The 24,470-nt window shown below is 34.4% G+C and overlaps 1 long non-coding RNA gene across 6 annotated transcripts; it reads right to left on the minus strand.

Moving 5' to 3' along the window:
- Positions 1-805: 805 nt before the first annotated feature.
- On the minus strand, positions 806-5,528 carry LOC145101316 (uncharacterized). Of its 6 annotated transcripts, none has more exons than XR_013705595.1 (5): positions 5,156-5,528; positions 2,991-4,963; positions 2,649-2,706; positions 2,346-2,432; positions 806-1,194 (listed from the first exon to the last, which is right to left on the minus strand). It is a non-coding gene; the product is annotated as an uncharacterized LOC145101316 (long non-coding RNA). The 6 variants fall into 6 exon arrangements; XR_013705597.1 differs by lacking the exon at positions 806-1,194 and adding an exon at positions 1,266-1,486; XR_013705596.1 differs by lacking the exon at positions 806-1,194 and having other exon boundaries at positions 1,498-2,432; positions 2,991-4,599; positions 4,765-4,963.
- Positions 5,529-24,470: the final 18,942 nt, after the last annotated feature.

The raw sequence follows: 24,470 nt of genomic DNA on the forward strand, positions 1-24,470 counted from the left end.
ACTATGAGTAAATCAAGTTAAAGACATGCATCAAATGATATTTATGAAGCAGTTATTACTTATATTATTAATTATGAGACATGTTCGTGGTTCGTCATGACGAAGGTTTTTTTGTATTGTTTATTATCGGTATAAGCGCATGCATAAACGCGTGCAGGAGATTCTATGTTGGTGAAGAACAAATAGCAGGCGCACTGTGAAAATACATTTATATTTCATTTCTACTAAACACTTGTTGAAATTATACAATTTGGTTCGGAATACCATTATTTATGGAATGAATGTCTGGTTTATTCCGAATCGTCTAATTTGAATGCTGACCATCTATAAATCCGTGGAAACCATGATTAAAAAAGAAAAATATTATTTATAAAGTTTAATTTGTAAAAAATTATTACTCCCTCCGTCCCAAAATAATTGTCCACCTTACTATTTTAGTTTGTCCCAAAATTATTGTCCACTACCAAAAATAGATATACATTTTTACCATGTTGCCCTTAACATTTAATAAAGTAAACTATAATAATTATAAATACACTTTTCCAATTGGTTTTAAAAAAAGACAAGGGAGTCATTTTACTCAAAAAAACAAAGCTAATTATTACTTTTCTTAATCTGTGTGTTTTTTGTCTGTGGACAATAATTTTGGGACGGAGGGAGTAATTTACAAAGATTTAGGATTTGTCGGTTGTTATAGAAACATACAATCAGAATTTCATTTTCATTTTCATATATAAATATATAGTTAATTTTATTTTCATTTAACATATATACCTAGTCATCGTCAAATTATTTATGCTTCCATTTTATTTAATGAAGTTATAATAATAGCATGAAGGTTTATTACTCAGAAACTTTGGGTGATGTATGTCGGCAAATAAAAATACATGGTTCATCATACTTCAATTTTATGTAATCAAAGGACGCGTTTAAAATAAACAAAAGAATTAGGTCCCTTTTTTAAATTGATTGAAATACCCACTGACGAAGTCTACGTACAAGAAAGGAAGTAATTCGGCAACAACTATCAACCACCGCCAGCAGCATCACTCCCCTTTATTCGTCTTCCCAACCGTAGTTTAGGTTAGACATCATGAGTCCCCGCCTGAAACCCTCCAGTGGCACCATTAGGATGGAACGATACGGCGGTAATTAAAGCAATCATCATATCTCCGTTAGTCGGTCGGTGACAAACTAACAATAAACAACAACACAAAAAACATCACCAAAAGTGAAGTGATATTTTCTGCATTTTTTTTTCTAGAAAGTGTATGATGGAATTCAGAAAGGAATGAAATGGTTCATTAGCATAATGAAATGAAAAGGGACTTGTTTCATTAGCCTAATAGAATGGAATGAACCAAGTCGTTCCTTTTTACTGATTTCTTTTTTAGAGGGGTGTTTAGTTATTACGTGATGTCCCAATTCTTCAAATGTCAGACAAATATAATCTTCAAACTGATGGCAGATAGTGAATGGATGCTACCTTACAGATGCAAAAAAGTGAATGGAGAAAAATGTTAAAATCTGGAAACGCATGAGACATATAAGAAAGGAAGTAAATGGGTTGTCGTTTCAAATTTTATGATAAGATTACCTAAGCTGATTTATTGCCTAATATTGCTCACATTCAAATAATCACATAGTGATTCATACACAAACAGTTTTTTGCAATACACAACAAATTATGCATTATATAGTTGTACAATACAACATTTTAAAGCACCAATTATTGTGTATGGAAAAAAATTGTTGTGTATGGATCAGCTCCCTTTTGTAATTTACTAATTTAGGTTGAAATTATTAACGATTTCAAATTCGAAATCCCTGATTGTATTGAATATATAAAGAAATTAAATTTTTAAAAGGTCAACATTATATTATTGTGATTGCTAAAAATCAGGAACAAAAACATCTGAATTGTTGGACATAGTATATGGGATAAGGGCATTTACGGAAAATCACTTAGACATTTTAGGCGGGAAAGTAAGCTTTTGGGGGTTGAGCAATTGCCACATGGCAATTTTGCACTCTTTTATTAGGATACTAGGTTAAAACCCATGCAACCCACGGGTGATAAATTAACATAACTTATATTTTAGAAATAAAAATTAAAGAAATAGCAATATAATTTCATTTGCCTAATGTTGAATGCATGATTTTATGAAAACTAAAAAATCAAATAGAAATGTAGTGCATTTTATTTCTGACTATAAAAAGACTATTTTGGAAAAAAGAAATAAAAATATTGACCGATAAACATCCATCCCATGTATCTTTTATATTTTAGTATCCCACTTTTAATATTAACCTTGTGTTTCCAACCTCATCTTTAAAAAAGATACCTCTAATGCCACTATCTTCATATAAGCAAGGGCCTCGAAATGATAGAAGCATAAGACAGGGGGCAAGGCAGCTAACTCTGATTCGATCTGCATTATAGAATGATAAAAATCCTTAGTACCCAATTACAACTTTGGATAAGACTTAAGAGTATCAATAATATAACTAAACTCTGAAAACCATGAATCTCTAAAAGCCGATGAAAGAAAAGACCACAAATTATCTTCAAATGCCAAAAAAGAGCAAATGCAGATGTGCAAATTGAATTGCAGCACACAGGAGCTATTTGTAGTAAATTTACTTACATGTCTTTGCTAAAATTTTCAATTTTCAGTGTATAAACGGAGCATCCTTCATTATGTCCTGAAATGAAATTCAATCATGGAGATATTAGTAAAAACCTTTACCAAAACTTAGACATACCGTGCATCTTGGAATGGGTAACCCCAATTCGTTTCATAAAATACATTTAAAAAAATAAGAAAGGTGAACAAAGTATTTTGCAGGTCATTCATTTAGTTTTTAGAAAGATTAACTAAATGGTAAAGAAATATGCTTCTTTATGCTTTATCATCAAATCTGAAAGATCAACAACAATGGAAATAAGTGGAAAAATTAAGCAATTAATTAAAAAATATTATTCGAACCTTTCATTGTTTGAGGGTTGATGTGATATAAGGAAGAGCACCTTCGCATCCATTGTTAATCCCTAACTAGCTTTCATATTATGAGTAAAGTTCTTGAACTGTAATAAACTTAAATAATAGAATTTAATGTTGGATTTTAAGATGCTATCAATGAAATAAAACGCAAATAGATAAAGATTGGTATAAAGTACCTCAGTTGCTATGGATAATGTGTTTTACTTCCTCCCTACATTATTTTCATGTTGGAATAGAATCCTATAGATCAATATGCTTGAAGTTAATTGGTACAGGTCAAATTAGATACCTTAAATGGTACTACATGAGTACATGGTGTTAATTGAGATGCCACATGATCGATATTGTCTGAGTACCCCTTGAGTGGATCTATGATATCGTTAAAAATGATATAATATAGTATAATGTTTGCAACAGAAGTTTACAAATTGTGAAGTAAATAGCAAGTTACTTGTATTTTGAAGTAATGTAAAAAAAGGGAAAGTTAGTTTTTTCAAGCTAAATAGCAACACACTTTTTTATCTCATACAAAAACAACAAGTTCTTTTTTTCACGGTAAACAACAACGTAATTTTCATTGTCTATTTATTGTGACCTGATTCAAAGGAAATGACAAATGTTTCATGCTAAATAACAATGTTTTCCCGCACAAAATAACAATGCATCTTCCTTTCTTATTTATTGTGCCCAGATGCAAAATTGGCAAGTTAATTTCACTTTTTAATGCTAAATAGCAACATATTTTTCTTTTTCTATATTTTTGCAACCTAATGCATAATAAGGAAACTTATTTTATCTTTTCGAGCTAAATAACAACCTAGTTTCTGTCATTTTTTTGTAACTAATGCAAAAAATAGGACAAGGTAGTTTCTTTTTTTCACGCTAAAAAACAATGTATTTTCCTTTTTGTATTCTTTTTTTTAAATGATCCGAAAAGGTTTTTTTTCAGGCTAAATTGTAATGTATTTTCCTTTGTCTAGTTTTTCTTACCTAATGCAAGAATGCAAAAAATACGACTTAGTTTCTTTCTTTTTTTTTCTAGTTAAATAGCAATGCATTTTGTTTTTTCTATTTTTTAAGGCTTGATACAAAAAGAGCAATTTAGTTTCTTTTTTCACGGTAAACAGTAACGCATTTCACCCATCATAAGTAGGGATACAGAGAGAATGGATAATTTTACCCTTCTAACCATAAGTGATGATGAATAAGAAATGATTGCTTGTCTAATAACTATTATAAACTCAAACTGCATCAAGTAAAAAAGAAATAATTGATAAAAAGTGGAAGTTTATTTTGATTATTCAAATCACAAATCATTAGTTTAAAAACATATATCTTCCAATTTGATATTTCTCATCTTCACAAAAGCTTCATCATTTTGCACATATACTAACAAAGTTAATCAACAACCATTTCTCAATTAATTAGTTTTGTATATTCTATGGTGAATATTACATCAAAACATGTAAATTAGTTTCATTTCTAAACAACATTTAAAAGCTCAATTTTCCCTACTTTGATCCCTATTTCACACATTCTTTAGCCCTTGTAAAAGCATCTGTCAACACATCAACTGTCCAATCCTTAACATCCTCTAGCAAAATAGCAACACACTTTGTATTTTCACATATAATAAGTTGATAACAATTTACTTGTGTTCATTCTTCTACTGTTTATAGTAATATGATTAAGCAAATAGTTGAAGAACTTATGAACAAAAATAAGAAATGAATGTTAGTGATAAAGTTTGAAGATTTACCATGTGTAGAGGCTCCCATGTTCTTATTCGTGCATTAGGTCGAGCAAGTTTAGATTCAAATGGAGTTCTTGGTTGGACTTCTCTAAATTTTTCCCATTCCTCTCGAGAAAGCATCCTAACAGTGCCTTGACCAGGTGGAGCATTCTGTATCTTCTTCTCTATCCTTTCTGGTGATGTTGAATGATCATACTATCAATCACTATAGAAACAATTCAATTACTGAATTTCTAATTTGTGCATTAGCAATTAGCAATTAGCAATCAGATCAGCAATCATCCATAGAAACGATTGGAGGTTTAGGTTTCATACGCGAACACGACTGTATTTCGATCGATTATAACAAAATTAATAAACACAAACAAATTTGTTGAAGTTGAAAGGAACGGTGTACCATCATGAGAAGCTTGGCGAAAAGTTGAAAGGAACTGTATTTCGATCGATAATGCATATATTCAATCGAGAAATAAAACGATTATAAGAGACGGATTCTTAGAAAATGCATAAACCCTAGTCGATGATTATGCTCTGATGCCATAACATCCCATTATAATCCCTTGATACAGATAGATGATCTTTGTTTTGCGATCAATAAGTAAATCACAGCTTCAATTTGGGAGGATTTGAATTTTGATTTTGATTTGAATTAGAGAGGAATGATTACGGAAACTACTACTTCAATACGGTATATATTACAAGTCAAAGGAAGCAGGGCAATTTCGGAAATTTAGTTAGATGATAGGAGCGGGAAAAATAGATTGGGAGGGGCTAAGAGAATGCCACGTGGCGGTTAATGTACTGTTTTATTAGAAGAGAAGACTAGGTTAATACCCATGAAAACCACGGTTGACAAATTAAAATAATATAGAATATAACAAGAGTATAGTCATTTGTAGACGTAGAAGCAAGAACTATAGATTAAGAGACAAATGCAAACAATGATAATGTAGCTTTAGTTATTTGTATATTATATCATACTACATCCAATTTTTTCCGTTAAAGTATTGTGCATTCAATTTTTATTTATTGTACATTCAATTTTTATTTATTTAGACATTGTACTTTCAAAATTATACTTATTTATAGCATTGTACTTTCAATTCCATGACAAATCCATCTATTTATAATAGTAAACAATGCTTTGTATTTGGTAATGCTAAAAAAGGAACAAATAAAGATAGGATGCTAGATCCCTCACTAAAAGGGTCACCATGTGCATATAAATGTAAATGGATAAAAACTTAAAATAAACAAACCGTGTAACGATTTTTGCATGGACTCGGCAAGTCAGTAGGATGACTCGGCGAGTCAGCTAGGGTTTTCCCGACATTTGGACATGTATGAACTCGGCGAGTTGCAGGGAAACTCGACGATTCAACGGAGGATTTCATGACTTCTTGAGTTCAGGAAGGACTCGACGGGTCGGTGAACTACACTCGACGATTCGGGTCAACATGGACTGTTGACCTTGACCATTGACTGGGACTTTGACCAAGGATAGGAGAGGATATTAGCTAATTCTTTAAAAATGATGGTTTTGCCCCTGCATCTTCATCTAATGACGACCTTCGTTTTCTTTGATAGACTGACAACCGTATAAATCCCAAGAGCATAACCACATGATATGGAATAAAGGAAAAAGGATTATAAAAACAAAGTATAATGGTACCAAGTCGAAGTACCCTTTTTACACGTTCATATATAAATAACATACATGCATTAATATCTATCAAGTTAAGATAAACATTACAAAAAAATTACCATCGTGTCCTCTTGGTAGAAAGTGTTTTGGCGGAAGATGAAGATTATACTCATTCAGACGCATTTGTAACTCTTCAAAATGTCAAAATTTGTATATACTTTATAGTTTTAGGTTCAATGTCATAAATAGGTAACAATTTTTCTATAATTTCTGCATTTAATGTTCGTGTTGTGGGTTTAAGACGTTTTATATATAGCCCAACATTAGGGATGTCAAAAAGTCATGTGGGGGCCCCGTCCCGTTTGGGGGAAATTTTTTAAAAAAATCAGAGACGGGGGCATGGTTAACCCTCGTTTTAATTTCGGGGGCGGGGGCGGGGATAGGCAATCCCGTCCCGAAACCACCATGGAGACTCCGTTAATAAATTACACATATATTTGCATATATTAATTATATAAATATAATAAACTATAACATGATTTTGATCATCCAAAATTCATCAAAAAAACATGTTTTTAAATTGTTAGTATAATGTTTTTAAGATGTCATAACTTTTTAATTTTTAACATGTAAAATTCTACTATAAATAATTATTTGTTACCTAAGAAATAGTTTATTTTATTGTAAATAAAAACTTCTTTTAGCCAAAAAAAGACAGCCCAAAATAAATCGGAGGTGGGGGAATGGGGGCGGGGGCAGGGACGGGGGAACAAGGAAATTTCGGGGGCGGGGGTGGGGGATGCACTCCCCGTCCCGTTTGCCCCCGTTGACATCCCTACCCAACATGGCATTTTAATTTTTATAATGACATAATGACAACATAATTTTTCAAGAAACTTTTCCACTTGAGGCAACATTATAACAAAACTTTATCTTTGGATTTAATTACAACTTTAAGGACTAAATGAATAGAATTCATTTAATTTTTTTGCAAATACATATCATTACAATGCCACATTAGAGCCCATATGATGCCATATTGGCATAACACCTGTTGAATTTATTGCTACTAAAGGAGGATGGAGTCATTGCCTCCTAACCCACTAACTCATTGTCACATCACTTTTTTTCTTTTATTTTTCTTCATCTTTCCGTACCCATAACACACGAAAACCCTATCTTTTTGAACTCACTCAACCCACTCAATTAAAAAAAATACAAAACAATCAAATGTAAAATCTTAATTAGCAATAGAGTTATTGGTGGTACCACTCCCGCTTCAACGAGTGGGTTGATTGGTTTCACTAACCCACTTCATCATCTCTCTCTATTGTCTCTTTTTTTTAATTGAGTGGGTTGAGTGGGTTCAAAAATATAGGATTTCCGTGTGTTGTGGGTTGGGAAAGATGAAGAAAAAAGAAGAGACAAAATTTGATGTGGCAGTGGGTTCGGTGGGTTGGAAGGGAACGACTCCCTCCTCCCTAATGGTTAGATTGTCTTTTTTAACTTTTTTTTTCTTTTTTTGAGTAAATTACACGATCTGTCCCTGATTCAAGTGTCAACAAATTGTATGTAGTTCTTATTTTCAAAAATTAATTTGTCGTATGATTAAAAGTTGCATTCTTCATCCTACAGATGGTGGTGGTCGTCATTCTAGAGCTTCTTTTCTAGAATCCGATGCTTGTATTCTCCAACAAGAACTTTGCAGCTTCACTTTCAGAATCGAAACCCAAAACTTAAACTACAAACAAACAAGATTATAAAATGAAAGTAAACATCATAACTTTATATTCAAAGAATCAAAGAAGAGGGGGAGAGGTGGTTTCCGACGGAGGTGAAGATGGTGAAATGAAATCCCAACTTTGAAAATTGACGGTTACTTGATTTCTGAAATCTCAATTTCCAAAATCTGATTTTTGAAACCTCAATTGCAAAACTTGATTTCAAGAATCCCAACTTCAATTCGAAATCCATTGGTGGCCGACTAAGTAAGACAGGGTGAGGAAGTAGACCGACAAGAGAAGGGATGCAAGAAAGCTGCTCCGATGATATAGTGTTCTCCGGTGCTCAATCAGTGTCGTCGGTGCATCAGTGGTGGTGCTCTTTAGAGTTCATAAATGGGGTTTTGGAAGACGGTGAAATAGATGAGATGTACGTACATGAGTTTAAGGTGGAGTGATTTGGTGTGGGTTCGCATTTTTTTTTTCTTCTTTTATATTAATAATACAAAGCAAACTAAAAAAATCCAAAAGGAAATGACGAAAGACAATAGTCATTTCAGATCATGTAGGGAGAAACCTGCAAGTTTTAAACATAAGAGGGACGGTTCGAATTAATTTTTTTAAATAAAGACCAAAACATGTATTTTAGCATTCGGACAAGAGACGAATAATGTAATTTACTATTCTTTTCTAAATGTTTGGTGCTCTACTGATTGAATGAAATAATTTTAGATACTTTGCTATCCATTTATGTCATTAAGATTTAAGAACCATTAATTTATATAGCCAAGCACCTTCTTTTAATAGACCAAGTAACATAGTTCACATCTGTAACCAATATAGGATACATAGTAAATGTATTAGATCCACTCTTGACTAGGGATGAGAGTTAAAAACGAAAAACCGGAACACAACAAGAATCGTTAGAACCAGAACGTGTAGAAGGGTTTCGGATTTAAAGAATGACTTTACGTGGGTTCCGGGTAATCCGGGTTTCGGGTCCTTTGGGTCTGGGTAAACCGGGTTTTAGAACCGGAACTGGTTTCTATGAAAAGTTTAAAATATACATATCACATTCATTTAAAGTCGAATTGACATGTTGTTTCCAACGTGTAGATTAAAGTTTACACATAATTTTAGACTATAATTTTTTTTTATTTTCGGTTTCATATTCAATGGCTTATAGTCCCCTAAAGTTAGGATATCAAAGCTTGAAGTTTTATGTTTTTTAGTTTTTTTTTTTTTTTTTGTATTTTGCGAAAATTTTAAAACAAAAATATCTAATTCGTTTAAAGTCGGATTAGAATGCGGTTTTCTCAAACACGTATTTTAGAGTTTGTACATAATTTTAGACTATAGTTTTATCATTTTTGGTTTAATATTCATTGACTTATATTCCCCCAAAGTCGAGATATCAAAATGGGGAATTTTCTATTTTTTAGCCTTTTTTGTATTCTGTGAAAAATTTAATACATGCATATGTAACTCGTTTGAAGTCGGATTGCCATGATGTTTTTTTTTCTAACATGTAGTTTAGAGTTTGCGCATAAGTTTATACTAGTGTTGTAAAAATCTCGACTAGGTCCCGATTAATCTCCGATTAGTCCCTAAGCACTACTTGACCGATTAAAAGGCGCCTAACGATTAAACCCTACATACACGGTGAGTGAAAAAGCAATAAATGATGAAATTTTAACACTTTAAAGAAGTTTCATAACAACATAAACTATTTGAATAATGATTAGTGTTGTATTAATCACACTAACCTATTTTGTTATAATATTAGTGGTATTTATGAACATTGTTATGATATTGGTCATATTTAATTTTTTAAAATTCAATAAATTAGCAATTTATGGTCTCCGATTAATCTCCGTCTAGCCGATTAATCCCTTAACCATAGTTTACCGACTAGCTAACGTCGAACATTTTTCACAACCTTGTTTTAGACTATAATTTTGTTATATTTGGTTTAATATTCACTGACTTATAGCCCTCCAAAGTCGGGATATCAGAGCTGAAAATTTTCAAAGTTCAACCGACTAAGTAATTACTAAACAATTATGGTTTCCATGGTTTTCAGGTTCTAGATCCACTTTACTCGGTTCCACCCAATCCATTTTGATGTTTTCGGGTTCTCCGGTTCTAGACCAACTTTACCCGTATCCGGAACTGAATCGGAACCAGTTCTATATATTGGTCCAGTTTCTGGTCCTACAAAATCCTGTTAAAACTGTATTTTAAAATTATTTATACATGTGTTTATTTTATAATAATACTAAACTTGAATTTTAAAATTATTTATTTAATTTCGTTTTTAATAGTAACAATATTATCCATAAAAATAATAATAATAATACTAATCGTATTTAAATCTACAACACTAAATACATTAAATATAAGTGTGAAGGAAAATGATATTAAATGTCATTCAGATCAAGTGGTAAGTTGTTTTGATAGGGGAAGGAGCGCAGGTTCGAACCTCCCTATCCCATCTTTTCTTGAATTTTATAAGTAAAATCTAAAAAAACGGAAAATTTATTCAGTTTAGTCCCTTTTTACCTATTAAGCAGGTCATCCGCCTATGTGGCATGCCAACTTGGACAGTTTGCTGACGTGGTAGATGATGTGGCATGCCACATCAGTAAACTTTATTATACCTTTAAAAATCGGGTTTTGTGGACAAAATGACGCCAACATGTTTCGAACTGGGCTGTCCAAACAATGGCCTTAGCTAGCTACACTAGTTTCATTTTTTTTTATTCAAAAAAAAAAATTTAGGACTTTTTTGAAAATTTTGCAAAAATAAAAGGACTTTACTGTAGTTATCCCCAAATTCATATGTACATACACATAATATAAATACACAAATACATATGTTATAAAGGAACCTGGTTGTGTAATCTAGTGGAGAAGGGTGGTGGTGGCTGTATCCTGGTAGCTTTCCGACTAACAAGTTCTTACCGGCTAAATTCCGGCAAAAAATAAGAAAACCCGCTAGAGGTTGCAAAAATCCACAAGGGCTGCAACAATACCACTCTTAAATTAGTGGGATAAGAAAATAAAAAAAAATCAACGGAGAAGGAGGCAAAAACCACCGGTGGTCGCCGGTTTTACTTCCTCGTCACCGATATTATGATTCGTCTTCGCCGGTGATATGAGTCTTCGACGGAATTGACGGAATGGAGGTTGGGTTGGCGGTGCTGGTGGTCTTGTGGCAGGAATGACGGCTGGACACGATCGATGGTCGAAGGATCTTGAGTCGGCTGGGAGGTTTCACAGAAGACACGATACATAGAAAGGAAGCTGAAGGGGGGGGGGGGGTATCTGTAAAGGACTTTAGCGACGACGAGCATTAGCGGTGGCGCATAGGCATTAGTAGCGGCGCATAGGTATTAGCAGCGACAACTTGGAGAGAAAAGTCAGCGCCTTTTCTTGTCTCGTTACAACCCTACGATTGAAAACAAATCGAACGGATGGGGCTCGTTTGACACGGATCATTATTATGTGACTATTAGCGGCGGCGCATGACATTAGCGGCGACATATAACGCGTCAATGACATGTCGCCGCTAATGCCCATATTTCCTGTAGTGACATGTCAATGAATGTTACAACGTCTGCAAAGAAAGTGTTCCTTTATACTGGAAATGGGAAAAAAGCAAACTTGAGTCTATGGTGGTAATTCAAGTCTATGGTGGTAATTCAAGTTACAGAGATCGATTCTTAAGCAAGTTTTGATCTTGATAAGATCAATGATATTACGAACAAAGCTAAAAGAAAATCCAATTCAACATTTTGTTCAAGAATGTCACTAATTTTGCACAATGACACAATAATCCAATTCAACATTTTGTCCAAGAATGTCACCAATTTTGCACAAGGACACAATAATTGGTTTCAACACCATAAGGCTAATGATGGGTACATACCTTAGTTTTATTTATTACTTTATTAGATTTAAACCCGTAAAAACCATTGTTGAAAAATAAAATTAGTATTAATAATTTGAAATCGAAATGACTAACAAATTAAATCTTATCTATTCAATGAGGCGATGAATTCGCCATTTAATTCAATGGGTCTAAAAAAAATCAATTTGTGTCTTTCTTTTTATAAAACAATCAATCAAATCACTAATTTTGCACAATGACACAATAATCCAATTCAACATTTTGTCCAAGAATGTCACCAATTTTGCACAAGGACACAATAATTGGTTTCAACACCATAAGGCTAATGATGGGTACATACCTTAGTTTTATTTATTACTTTATTAGATTTAAACCCGTGAAAACCATTGTTGAAAAATAAAATTAGTATTAATAATTTGAAATCGAAATGACTAACAAATTAAATCTTATCTATTCAATGAGGCGATGAATTCTCCATTTAATTCAATGGATCTAAAAAAAATCAATTTGTGTCTTTCTTTTTATAAAACAATCAATCAAATCAAATTTCCATCCTCTTGTTGTTGAACATGAGATGCCTAAAAAACCTGCAATAATTTGCATAAATTAATTAAAAGTAAATCATAATTGGATTAGTTTAAAATTTGATAATTGAAGGTTAAGGTGTAATATATTGCAATAACTTTAAAATTTCATAACCAAAGGTTAAAAACCGTAACATACTGAAATGTAAAAGTTAATATGCTTTTTACAAGAATCAGAACTTAATAATCTGGATAAAATTGAAGCTTCCTACTTATTTTATGTTTAAAAATACAATTCATAACGAACCAATGAAAAGCAAATGTGCTTAACATAAACCACCCGTGTACTACACACTTGATAACAAAAATATAGTCATTAATCATATATTTGCAATCACTTTTTTGTATACAACAGTAGATAATATAGCATCTTATTTTGACTTCTATTTCTTGATTAAAAAAATATTAAGGAGTAACATTAATGGATGAAATCTAGAAGAAGCAAAGTGTCCGGAGGTAATTACTTATTAATTTAATTATTTAATTAATAATTAAAAATTTGAAATCTAGGGATAAAGGGATTAGGTTAAATTAATTATTTAAATTAATGGATAATCCTTTAAGATTTAATAATTTAAATTAATTGTTTAATATTGGATAATTATTAAATCAAAGTTTTAATATTTAAAATTTTAAAATTAAAAAGTATTAATTTTTGAAAAAAATAAATTTTTGATTAAAACACCTAGTATTTGAAAAGTATAAAATACACCTTTATACTATATAGAATTAAAAGTTTAATATTATATATGTATAAGTAAATGTCAGTCTTACCGTTAGTAGGCATCATTCACGAAGTTGATCTATAAGGGGTGTTTAATGAATCAGCATATAAAATGACCGTCATTGGGTATCCACTCTTACCCACCGTACCTTTGACTAGTGGAGGGTCGTTAGCCAAACGGGTAGGATAGGACACAACCTTCCATTATAAGTATAATGAAATACGAAGTAACTAAACACCTTTATAAATTCTCAAATCTTAGTTACTTTAAGAAAAAAGTGAATTTGGTGCAAATCCATGAAATTGCACATTGCACCTTGTTGGTCGTTAGTGGAGCATGTGTTGTTAACCAGCATACTAATATGGGACCAATAAAGGATGACAATGGGTAGCTCGTATATTATCATAGATCAATGGAGCGTGTGTGGTTAACCAACACATTGATTAGGTGATATACGTCTTCGAGAGTACCAAGTTAATTTGCATGGTTATTCACACCTTGTTTGTGATCCTCGGCATCCCAGTCACAAACTTGAAGGGCATAATCGAGATTAAACATGTCAGTGAAAAGTTCAATGAATCTTAAAAGACCTAGGACTTTCAATTCATTTAAAACCTAATCTTCATTTTCGTTTTTCATGGTGGAAATTGGTAAATCATCATTTACCTACCTTCAAATATTTTGCAGTTGGATTACGACATCCCTCTTCCGAGTTGTAGAATATTGTGGTGGGTCCTAGCGTTAATATTTTCATTTGGGTGTTATATTAAGGATTGAATCAACGACCTTGAATGTCTCTCGTTTTGTAGATGTCGAAATCTAACAACTATGGTTTTCCCGAACCTTGTTGAAAAAGCTTTCCATGTGAAGATGATGTTCCACGATTGGATCATGGAAATGGAAATCATGCTTCACTTCCTCCACCTACTCTAATAATTCTCCTTGACCCACATGTCCGTCGACTTGAAAAGTTCAAGGTCACTCAAGCCCTATTGGCAAGCAAACGCGAAGATAGAAAGTCTGTATGTGCTCACGTCTTAGAGATGAAGTTACATATTGACAAGTTGGGAATGTTGGGTGTCGATGTCTCAAGGAAGTTGGTTGTTGACTTTGTTCTTGAATCACTTCCTGACTCATATAGTGAGCTCATTAAAGATTACTATATGATGGACCACGACGTGACCCTCATTGATCTACCTATTTGCTTATTGCTGTTGAATCAGCAATGACTTGGCACACTGGTAAAGCAAATTTGACTGGTAGATCAACCTCCTAAACTTCCATGGACATTGAAAATGGAAACATTGGAAATCCATAAAATTCTTCTCTACCCAATGGAAAGGGATTGACCATAGTCAAACCGTTCGACCGGATGGTAAAGAGAAAGGCTAAATCTGAGATTGTCCCATGTGTTGTTCCAAAAGAGTCCATTCGTTTCTACTACCAAGAGAAAGGGCATTAGATGTGAAGCTGTCGTATCTACCTGAAGGATCGTGAAGATGGGAGAGTCAACATGTATGACTCTGCTTCAGGTAAATCCACTATCTAACTCTATTAAGTTCCTATTTATAGATTCTTAATACATGATGTGATAAGATTGCATTTTGATGTTATGTAGGATCGAAGAAAAAAAAAGAAGCTTAAAGGAAGAGTGAGCTGAGTCTGATCATGAAGAAATGGATTTCGATCGCATGGTTCGAAGACCGGATTTTTGAGCTGATGTTTGAGAGTTAGGATAGATTGTTTAGAAATGTTTAGTAACATAGTTTTCATTTATAATTGCATTGTAAGGACAAGTTTTTCCGCACTTTTATAAATAAAATAAACTTTGTTATGTATTATTTATTTATATATCCTTGCAATGGCTTTTGTGAAAATTGATGTTTGTGTGTTTCTATTGTTAGCAATATTGAAAATGGATGTGATTCTTAGTTATGATATTTGTGGAAGTGTTAGAAATTTACAAATAAAGAAGATTCTCATCAACCAAGTTTCAATTGGACAGAAACTTGGAATCATGCGAATTGTATTGTATGATGAATGAGAACCTTCGTATTTGGGAAATTAAGACTAATTCCTTGTTCAAATAAGTATGTGAGTCAAGTAAAGGAATAAAGGATCTATTACGCATTGTTGTGCACTAGGTCAAGTCCGCCACAAAGAACGACAAGAGTATTCGTCATGATTTGTTAAAGGTTTAGTAAATATGGTTATGCTTACAAGATTAAGTGTAATTTTGAATCATTGAAAAGTTTCAATGTATGGCAGAACAAATTGGTAGAATCAATTAGGTAGAAAGATAAAAGTTTCTCCAATATGAAAAGAAGGGAGAATACTTAAGTATTGTGTTTTATGATTAACTTAGTGATTATGAAACCGTATCACAATTGATCCTGTAAGGACACCTTAGTGCATTAGTATGGATAAGAAGAGGAATCGAATATTTTTGAAATGGTTAAGACAAACAGTGAATCATACTTCGTTCCAAAATCAAGTCTTAGAGTCGTACTCCAAGATTGTGACTTGAGTGACATCATCTTAAGAAGGTTTATAACACTCATCAAATGTGGAGTAGAAAATGTTTTACTCTTTCACATTTGAAATTGGTAAGTTGTGATGTCTTGGATAAGACAAAGACCAACTAAGACCAATTGTGTGAAGTGTTTGTCTTGATGAGAACCCGCACTAACTCTTCAGTATTTTTTTGTTATGGAATTTTCAGGACGAGAATTTTATATGTCAAGAGGTCAGTGGGAGTCTAAATGATCTTGAAAAGTTTCAAGAACTAATCAAGAGTAAACCTATTGTTAAACACTAGCACACGACTTGAGGATTGTAACCTATCTTGTTGACACATTCTTGTTTCTGTGCCCATTCCATTTAATGTTGACTATGCATGTCAGTTCTATGAGTTCCCATTTGACTTCATAAGGCAAAGCATCTTAATCAATGAAAAATTAAATGATCTGTATGGGTGATCTGCTTAACTACTTGGAAGACATGGTAGACCCTTGTGCTGCTAGATGGCAAGAAATAAAGATTGAACAAGTTCAATCCATGTGAGTTTATATTTGTCACTAGCCTTGTCTTGTGATTATGGTTATGACAAATTCACATGGATAGGAACACATGCACCATAAAATATAAGTGTCATAAGGTTTCTCTCCGCTTCATGAAAATGATTGTGAGGAAATGCTTTCACTAAGAAGATTTTAAGGAGATAGAAATTGTGGTATTTGCATTCTCGAATTCAATTATGATTACGGCTTCCATCTTCATAGTTCGAATTGTGAGAAAAGGCAAATAGTTTGAACATTTAAGACTTATTGCTATAAGTTCTAGAATTGTTTAGACGCACATATGAGTTATCTAAGGAAAGGTGTATGAGTTTGAGAAGCTTAGATAAAGTCTTACCGAAGCATCACATATCATAAATATGAACTTTGGTAATGAAAGTCAATAAGTATTGATTTCTAGAAGTCCAGTTGATTTCTGAATACATGTCAAAGCTAGTGGGAGCATAAGTGTTATGTTGGTAAGGATATAATTATCATGTTAAGTAGGAGCATGATTATTATGTTAAGTGTTGCAAGTTAGCAATATTAATTATAGAAAAAAAAAGTTTCAATTCACAAAGTTGTAGAGGTTGAAAAGTTGTTTTGCTATAAATAAAGGAGAGGAACTTATACTTCATTTCAAACCTAAAAGCTTAGAACGAGAAATTTTAATCAAATTTAGTCAAATGACATATATGAATGTAACGTATCCCATACGCTTCGGGTATAGGATCGATTGCATATATTGTAATATTCGACCATTCTGTCTATTCCAAATGCCTATGGCATTAAGAGGGAAAAGGACTAGAACCGGATATTACTAAAGTAAATTAAACAACTGTCAAGGACGATCTAAGGTTCGCCAAGGATTGGTCACTTATGGGCAGTTGGAAGTATAGTAATGGATGGACCATATTGACATTATTATGAATAAATAGGATTCTATTTAGAATGTGTTGTCATATGGAAAATATAGAAACGTTTCCATAATGAGAGTTGGATATTAAGGATTTATGTAGATTAGAAACTTTTATACAGGAAGGATGTTCAAAGGAATGTACTTTGAATTTGAGACTTCATGTCTATGGAGTTGTCTTGTAACAATCTCCAATGGAGCACTTTGTAATATCATTAGCAAATTCTAACATTAGTGTTATGTCATTATAAAAGGATCATTGCGTAAAATGCTAGAATCTAACACATTGCAAGAATTTGGTATTCTTACACTTGTGATAAGGATTGGGAATTGTGAAATGAGCATCATTGGAAATATGTTCAATCGATCTATTTCATAGAGTAAGGACCATAAGTAAACATAGTGTGCGTGCTTGGAGCATGAGATAACTATTGTTTTTCAATTCAAGTATTAAGTTGATTATCCGAAACATTATACAATGATTAATGTGTAATCGACATGGTGATTAAATAAAATGTGTTTTTTTATACTCAAAGTGTTGAGGCCATATTGGATTCAATTATTCTTGTGTTTCACTTTGCATGTTTTGACTTCCCGAATAATAAAATTATTCAAATCATCCACAGTCGATCATACTTTGGAAGTAGGTATTGAGGCAAGACTGTTATGAATCTGATTGTAGATTGTCTAAAGCGTTTTAGACATAGCAAAAGTCTGCTGCAGTGTTCATGATTGCTCATGAAATAAGATTTGAGTATTTGATTAAACTCACGCTCACGTGAATCACTTCATGGATTTTATCACGAGTGATTATGAGATGATAATATCTTATATTCTTGAAACGGAGACATATAGTTGCAATTTACGAGTTGGTTGCTCATTGATAATATGTAAACGCACTAGTAATTTGGTGTTATAAAACATATTGTTGTGTGTGATTTGATGAGTAAATAGAGCAAACATATGAGTCAAAGTTTATCCGTTCCTTTTACCCAATGTGGGATAAAAGCGATATATATGGGTCCCTCGATGATTTAGTGATGACACTCTTAAGCGTTTGGCAAAGCCTGGACTGATTTGATTTGTTCAATTAGTCAGTCGTCATAAATCAGAAATTGGGAAACAACTACTGGAAAGAGATTGATTATAATCCATGTCTCATGTCCATACGATATCTTATAGAATGGAGGAATATTTGATCCCTTATCTAAGAACACGTCACTGACTAGGTCAAAGTTTGATAGCGGCTTTTGGTAGCTAAAATTTGTTAGTCAATTATTGAAGTTATACTTGTAACTATAGTTATTAGACTTATCCAAGTGGAAGACTGTTGGATTAGGTGTCTAAGCCCATAACTATAATCGGTATGTACTTGAATTGATAGTAGCAATGTCCTTTTGAGTTGCCTTCAAACCTGACAATTGAATAGGATAAATGTTAGAGAGAGAAGAATGATTTATTAATTTATTAATTGGTTATTAAATTAATTTGAAATCAAGATAAATGATTTATTAATGTATTATGTATATAATATATTAATTAGAAATCATATTGTTTAGTTAATATTTAATCAGAAATTAATTTGGAATTACTTTTAGGATTAAAGGAATTAACTGAAATTGCAGGCACTAAAGGTGACAATGTTCAAAAGTTGAGCCTTGAGCATTCTAGAACCTCCCTTAGAGGCGGGGAACGAAATCTAGAGTGTCCTAGGGTTTCCTTGGGCTTTAAGGGTGCCTTGGAAGCCTTAGGGAGGAAGTTAAGGGATTAGGGTTATCTAAGATACACCTGCCTTATCCTAAACCTTCCTTATCACCTATATAAACCCCTATAGGGTTGGATTTCGTCCCATGCACTCCAAGAAAGGCTAAGGACCAAAATTCTACTCTACTTCTCTCTCTATATAGTAATCATTGGTTGCTACGTTTGTTTGTGAGCCATTAGAGGCGCGATGCATGTGGCGCTTGCTACCAAAGTTCAAGATCTTCAAGGATTTGATTGTTATTACAGTATAACAAAAAAGGTATGTATCATAACCCTAATTATTGATGGGTTTTAGCCATAAGAACTTTCCTATGTGCGCATGCAAAACCCTAATGCTTGGATCTAGGCTTTCTAATTAAACATGCTTTGAATCCAAGACTTCTAATGACTATTTAGGTGTAAGAACAATATTAAAACAGATCTAGAATCATACCTTTGAATTCCTTGTTGATCTTGTTGTCTTGGAGCTTCTAGAGTCACAATTGTCACTCCTCTAATGGCTTACAAACACCAACTAGCAAGGAGGATGATTTGGGAGAGAGGAGAGGGGAGGAAATCGGCCAGGGTTCTCTTACTTTAGATGAAGTACCGATTTCCCTTTGCCATAGGGTCTATTTATACTTGTAGACTCCTTAAGGGTTACAACCTAAACCCTAATTGGATAATCTTCTCTTAAGGCTATCCAAATCCATTCCTTAGATAACTCTTGGACGATTTGAAGCAATCCTTAGCTTCTAGAATCCGTCCAATCCATATCTATATGGATTTACAGTCTAAAGTTTAACTATCAAACAATTGACAGTTTATACCCTCTTATTTAATTAATCTCTTTAAGTCACCAAATTAATTCCAATTAATTCTATGACTTATATTAATCAAATAACAATATATTATTCTTTATATTATTCTCATAATATACTAATAATATTTACTCTCTCTTAATAAATCATCCTATCAAGTTGCTATGGTGAAGGCAACCCAAAAGGACCATGCACAACCGGGTCAAATACTTGCCTAATATAGTTACAGCCTTAGACACTATTCCAACAGTCTCCCACTTGGATAAGTCTAGTAACTATATGCACAAGTACAATTCGGTTTGCAATCGTAGCTCTCAAATACGCTGTCAAACTCTGATCTAATCAATCTTGTCCTTTAGATAAGGGATCGTACAATCCTCTGTTAGATATCATGCTGACAATCCTATGGAATGGTTAGTCAAGCATTTAGGTTTCTCGATCTCTGATTTATTCGACATAGAACTTAATCGAACACATCAATTCAGTTCTGACCGGGCCCGGCACATAAGTCAAATCAAATCATCGAGCGGCCGAGATATCGCTTTTACCTTCTTAGATAAAAGTTACAGATAAACTTCGACTTATATGCATTTACTTATTTAATAATCAACTATACACAACAATGCGTTTTATAACATTGAGTTACCAATGCGTTTTCGCATTATCAATGTACAATCAATTAGGAAATAACAAACCATATATCTAGGTTTTAAGACTATATGATATTATCGTCTTGCGATCACCCTTTTATATTATATTCCATAAGGTGATTCCAGCAAGCGCGGGTTTGTTCCAATGCTTAAAACCAGTTCATAAGCACTCATGAATGTCGCAGCAACCCTTTGCTATGTCTAATACCATTTAGACAATCTACGCACCAATTCATGACAATCTTCATTCATATCTACTTCCAACATATGAACGATTGTGGACAATTTGAACAATTCGATTATTCCTAATAAACTCAATTATTCTGGAAGTCAAAACATGCAAAGTGAAACAATAGCTAAACAATTAACATAAGATAGTAGCATTACTCATAAATAAAACTCCTTTATTTAATCATCAAATGTTAATTACATTTATCTATTACACGTTTCTAATACTATCTAATCTATGCTAATATCACCCATCAGCCCAATACTCCTAGCATGCTGCAAGTGCTTAACCCTACTCAGTCCCTTCCTAAGCGGATCTGCTGGGTTATCTTCTGATGATATCCTCTTCACTACGAGTTGTCCTTCTTCTACACGATGTCTAATGAAGTGATATTTTCTGTCGAGATGTCGTGATCTACCATGATCCCTCGGTTCCTTGGTCAAGGAAACCGCTCCTTCGTTATCACAGAAAATCTCCATGGGCTCCTTTATGGCAGGTACAACTCCAAGATCACCGATGAAGTTCTTCAGCCATATTGCCTCCTTCGACGCTTCGCTCACTGCAATGAACTCTGATTCGCACGTTGAATCAGCTACGGTTTCCTGCTTGGAACTTTTCCATGTCACTGCTCCTCCATTCAGGGTAAAGACCCAGCCCGACTGCGAACAGTAGTTGTCCCTGTTGGTTTGAAAGCTGGCGTCACTATATCCTCGCACCTTCAAGTCATCACTCCCTCCGAGGACTAAGAACCATTCCTTTGTCCTCCGAAGGTACTTAAGGATATTCTTCACCGCAATCCAATGTGCTCTGCCAGGATTCCCTTGATATCTGCTAACCATGCTCAAAGCAAAGGCTACATCAGGGCGAGTACAAGTCATAGCGTACATGATTGAGCCAACTGTGGAAGCGTATGGAACTCGGCTCATTTCTACTATTTCAGCTTCGGTACTCGGACTTTGAGTCTTACTCAACTTGGCATTACTTTGTATCGGTAATTCTCCCTTCTTTGAGTTTTCCATACTAAAACGTTTTAGTACCTTCTCCAAGTAAGTGTTCTGACTAAGTCCAATTAGTCTCTTACTTCTTTCTCTTACTATCCTTATTCCCAAAATGTAAGAAGCCTCTTTGAGGTCCTTCATAGCGAAGCACTTCCCGAGCCAGGACCTAACCTCCTGCAGAGTCGGGATGTCGTTTCCTATGAGTAATATGTCATCGACATATAGAACGAGGAAGCTTACTATACTCCCACTGGCTTGGACATATATACAAGACTCATCTTCGCTTCGTACAAATCCAAACTCTTTGACTTTCTCATTGAGGCAAAGATTCCATCTGTGAGACGCTTACTTAAGTCCATAAATGGACTTCTCAAGTTTACACACTCTATCCGGATGCTTCGGATCCACAAACCCCTCTGGCTGAGCCATGTAAACATCCTCAGCCAACTTTCCATTAAGGAAATCGGTCTTGACATCCATTTGCCAAATTTCATAATCATGAAATGCGGCAATCGCTAGCATCACTCTAATAGATTTTATCTTCGCAACTGGTGAGAAGGTCTCATCATAGTCAACTCCGGGAGTTTGAGTAAAGCCCTTCGCAACCAATCGCGCTTTATATGTGTGTACATTTCCATCCACGTCGGTCTTTTTCTTGAAGATCCATTTGCACCCAACGGTCTTACGTCCGGGCACATAATCAACCAAATTCCAAACTTGGTTATCATACATGGATTGGATCTCGCTATCCATTGCCTCTTTCCATTTCGCAGACTCCGGGCCTGCCATGGCTTTCTTATAGCTATTAGGTTCATCAAGATTTATTAGTGTACCATCACTAATATACGTGTCCCCTTCGGTAGTAATATGAAAACCATAAAACTGGGGTAGAACTCTAACTCTATCGGAACGTCTAAGAGGTAAGGATTCGTCAATCGGTTCAACCGGAGTTTCCTCCTCAGGTTGAGTGCCAGCGGTAGAGGTTCCTTCATCAATCGACTCTTGAATCTCTTCAAGCTCGATTTGCCTCCCACTGTCTCCTTGGCCTATGAGTTCTCGCTCTCGGAAAACTCCTCTCCTCGCAACAAAGACAACATTGTCCTTCGGTCTATAGAAGAGATATCCAAAGGATGTCTGCGGGTAGCCGATGAAAATACATCGCTCACTTCGGGGTTCGAGCTTGTCGTGAGTATCTCGCCTTACGAAAGCCTCGCAACCCCAAACCTTGATATGTGCCAACGAGGGAGCTTTCCCTGTCCACATCTCGTGAGGTGTTTCGGCAACCTTCTTAGTAGGGACTCGGTTAAGGATATGGGCGGCAGTCTCTAAGGCATACCCCCAAAAAGAGATTGGTAGTGAAGCACGACTCATCATAGAGCGAACCATATCCAATAAGGTTCGATTACGCCTTTCTGCCACACCATTCAACTGCGGTGTCCTAGGAGGCGTCAATTGCGAAACTATTCCATACTCCTTGAGATAATCGTGGAATTCAAGACTTAGGTACTCTCATCCTCAATCGGATCGAAGCATCTTGATTTTCCTGCCCAATTGATTCTCCACTTCATTCTTGAACTCTTTGAACTTTTCAAAAGTTTCTGACTTTTGCTTGATTAAATAGATATACCCATATCTACTATAATCATCGGTAAAAGTCACGTAGAAGCGGTTCCCATCCTTCGTGGTTGATCTAAACGGTCCACATACATCGGTATGTATTAAGTCCAATAGACCCTCACCCCTTTCACACGTACTTGTGAAGGGTGATTTAGTCATCTTTCCAAGTAGACAAGACTCGCACGTGTCATCTTCCCTAAGGTCGAATGACTCCAACACTCCATCCTTCTGGAGTTGGGCTTTGCGTTTCTTGTTGACATGTCCAAGACGACAATGCCACAAGGATTCTTTATCCATACTAATGGAAGAATCTATATTCAAAACATCATTTCCTAAGTTATCAACAATCATAACAGTTTCATAAATTCCATTACATGGTATAGCTTCAAAGTAAAAGACACCATTTAGATAAGCCAAAATAGAACCATTCTCATTATTAAAAGAAAATCTAAAACCTTGTCTATATAAACCATGAAATGAAATGATGTTTCTAGCCATTTCTGGCGAATAGCAACAATTGTTCAAATCTAAACATAAATTATTCCTAAGCACTAAAGAATACACTCCAATCTTGGTCACAGGCGACGATCTTCTGTTCCCCATGATTAGATTGATTCTTCCTTGCTCCACATCCCTACTTCTTCTTAGTCCCTGCACATTAGAACAAATGTGATAACCACAACCGGTATCAAGAACCCAAGAAATAACATGAATAGAATCGTTAGATTTGATTGTATATATACCTGCGAAAGATGGCTTGATCTTTCCTTCCTTGATGGCTTGCAGGTATTCCGGGCAGCTTCTCTTCCAATGTCCTATCTTGTGGCAGTGGTGGCACTCTGCCTCCTTCGGGTTAGGGCAGGGCTTAGCGGGATCAACTTTGGTCCCACTAGAAGAGGCACCATCTCGGGCTTTAACCTTGCGATAGTTCTTAGACGAAGCCTTCCTCTTCTTTCCCTTTCCTTGACCAATAGCCAAGACAGGAGCAGCGGGTGGATTGGGAGTTGGTGCAACAGACTTGTCTTTGAAGTTGCTCTCAGCGACCCTCAAGAGACCTTGGAGTTTTCTTAGGGTGACCTCCTCTTTGTTCATGT

The sequence above is a fragment of the Lactuca serriola genome, chromosome 4 (assembly GCF_051521515.1).
Source record: "Lactuca serriola cultivar US96UC23 chromosome 4, Lser_US96UC23_V15, whole genome shotgun sequence".
Taxonomy (NCBI): Eukaryota; Viridiplantae; Streptophyta; class Magnoliopsida; order Asterales; family Asteraceae; genus Lactuca; species Lactuca serriola.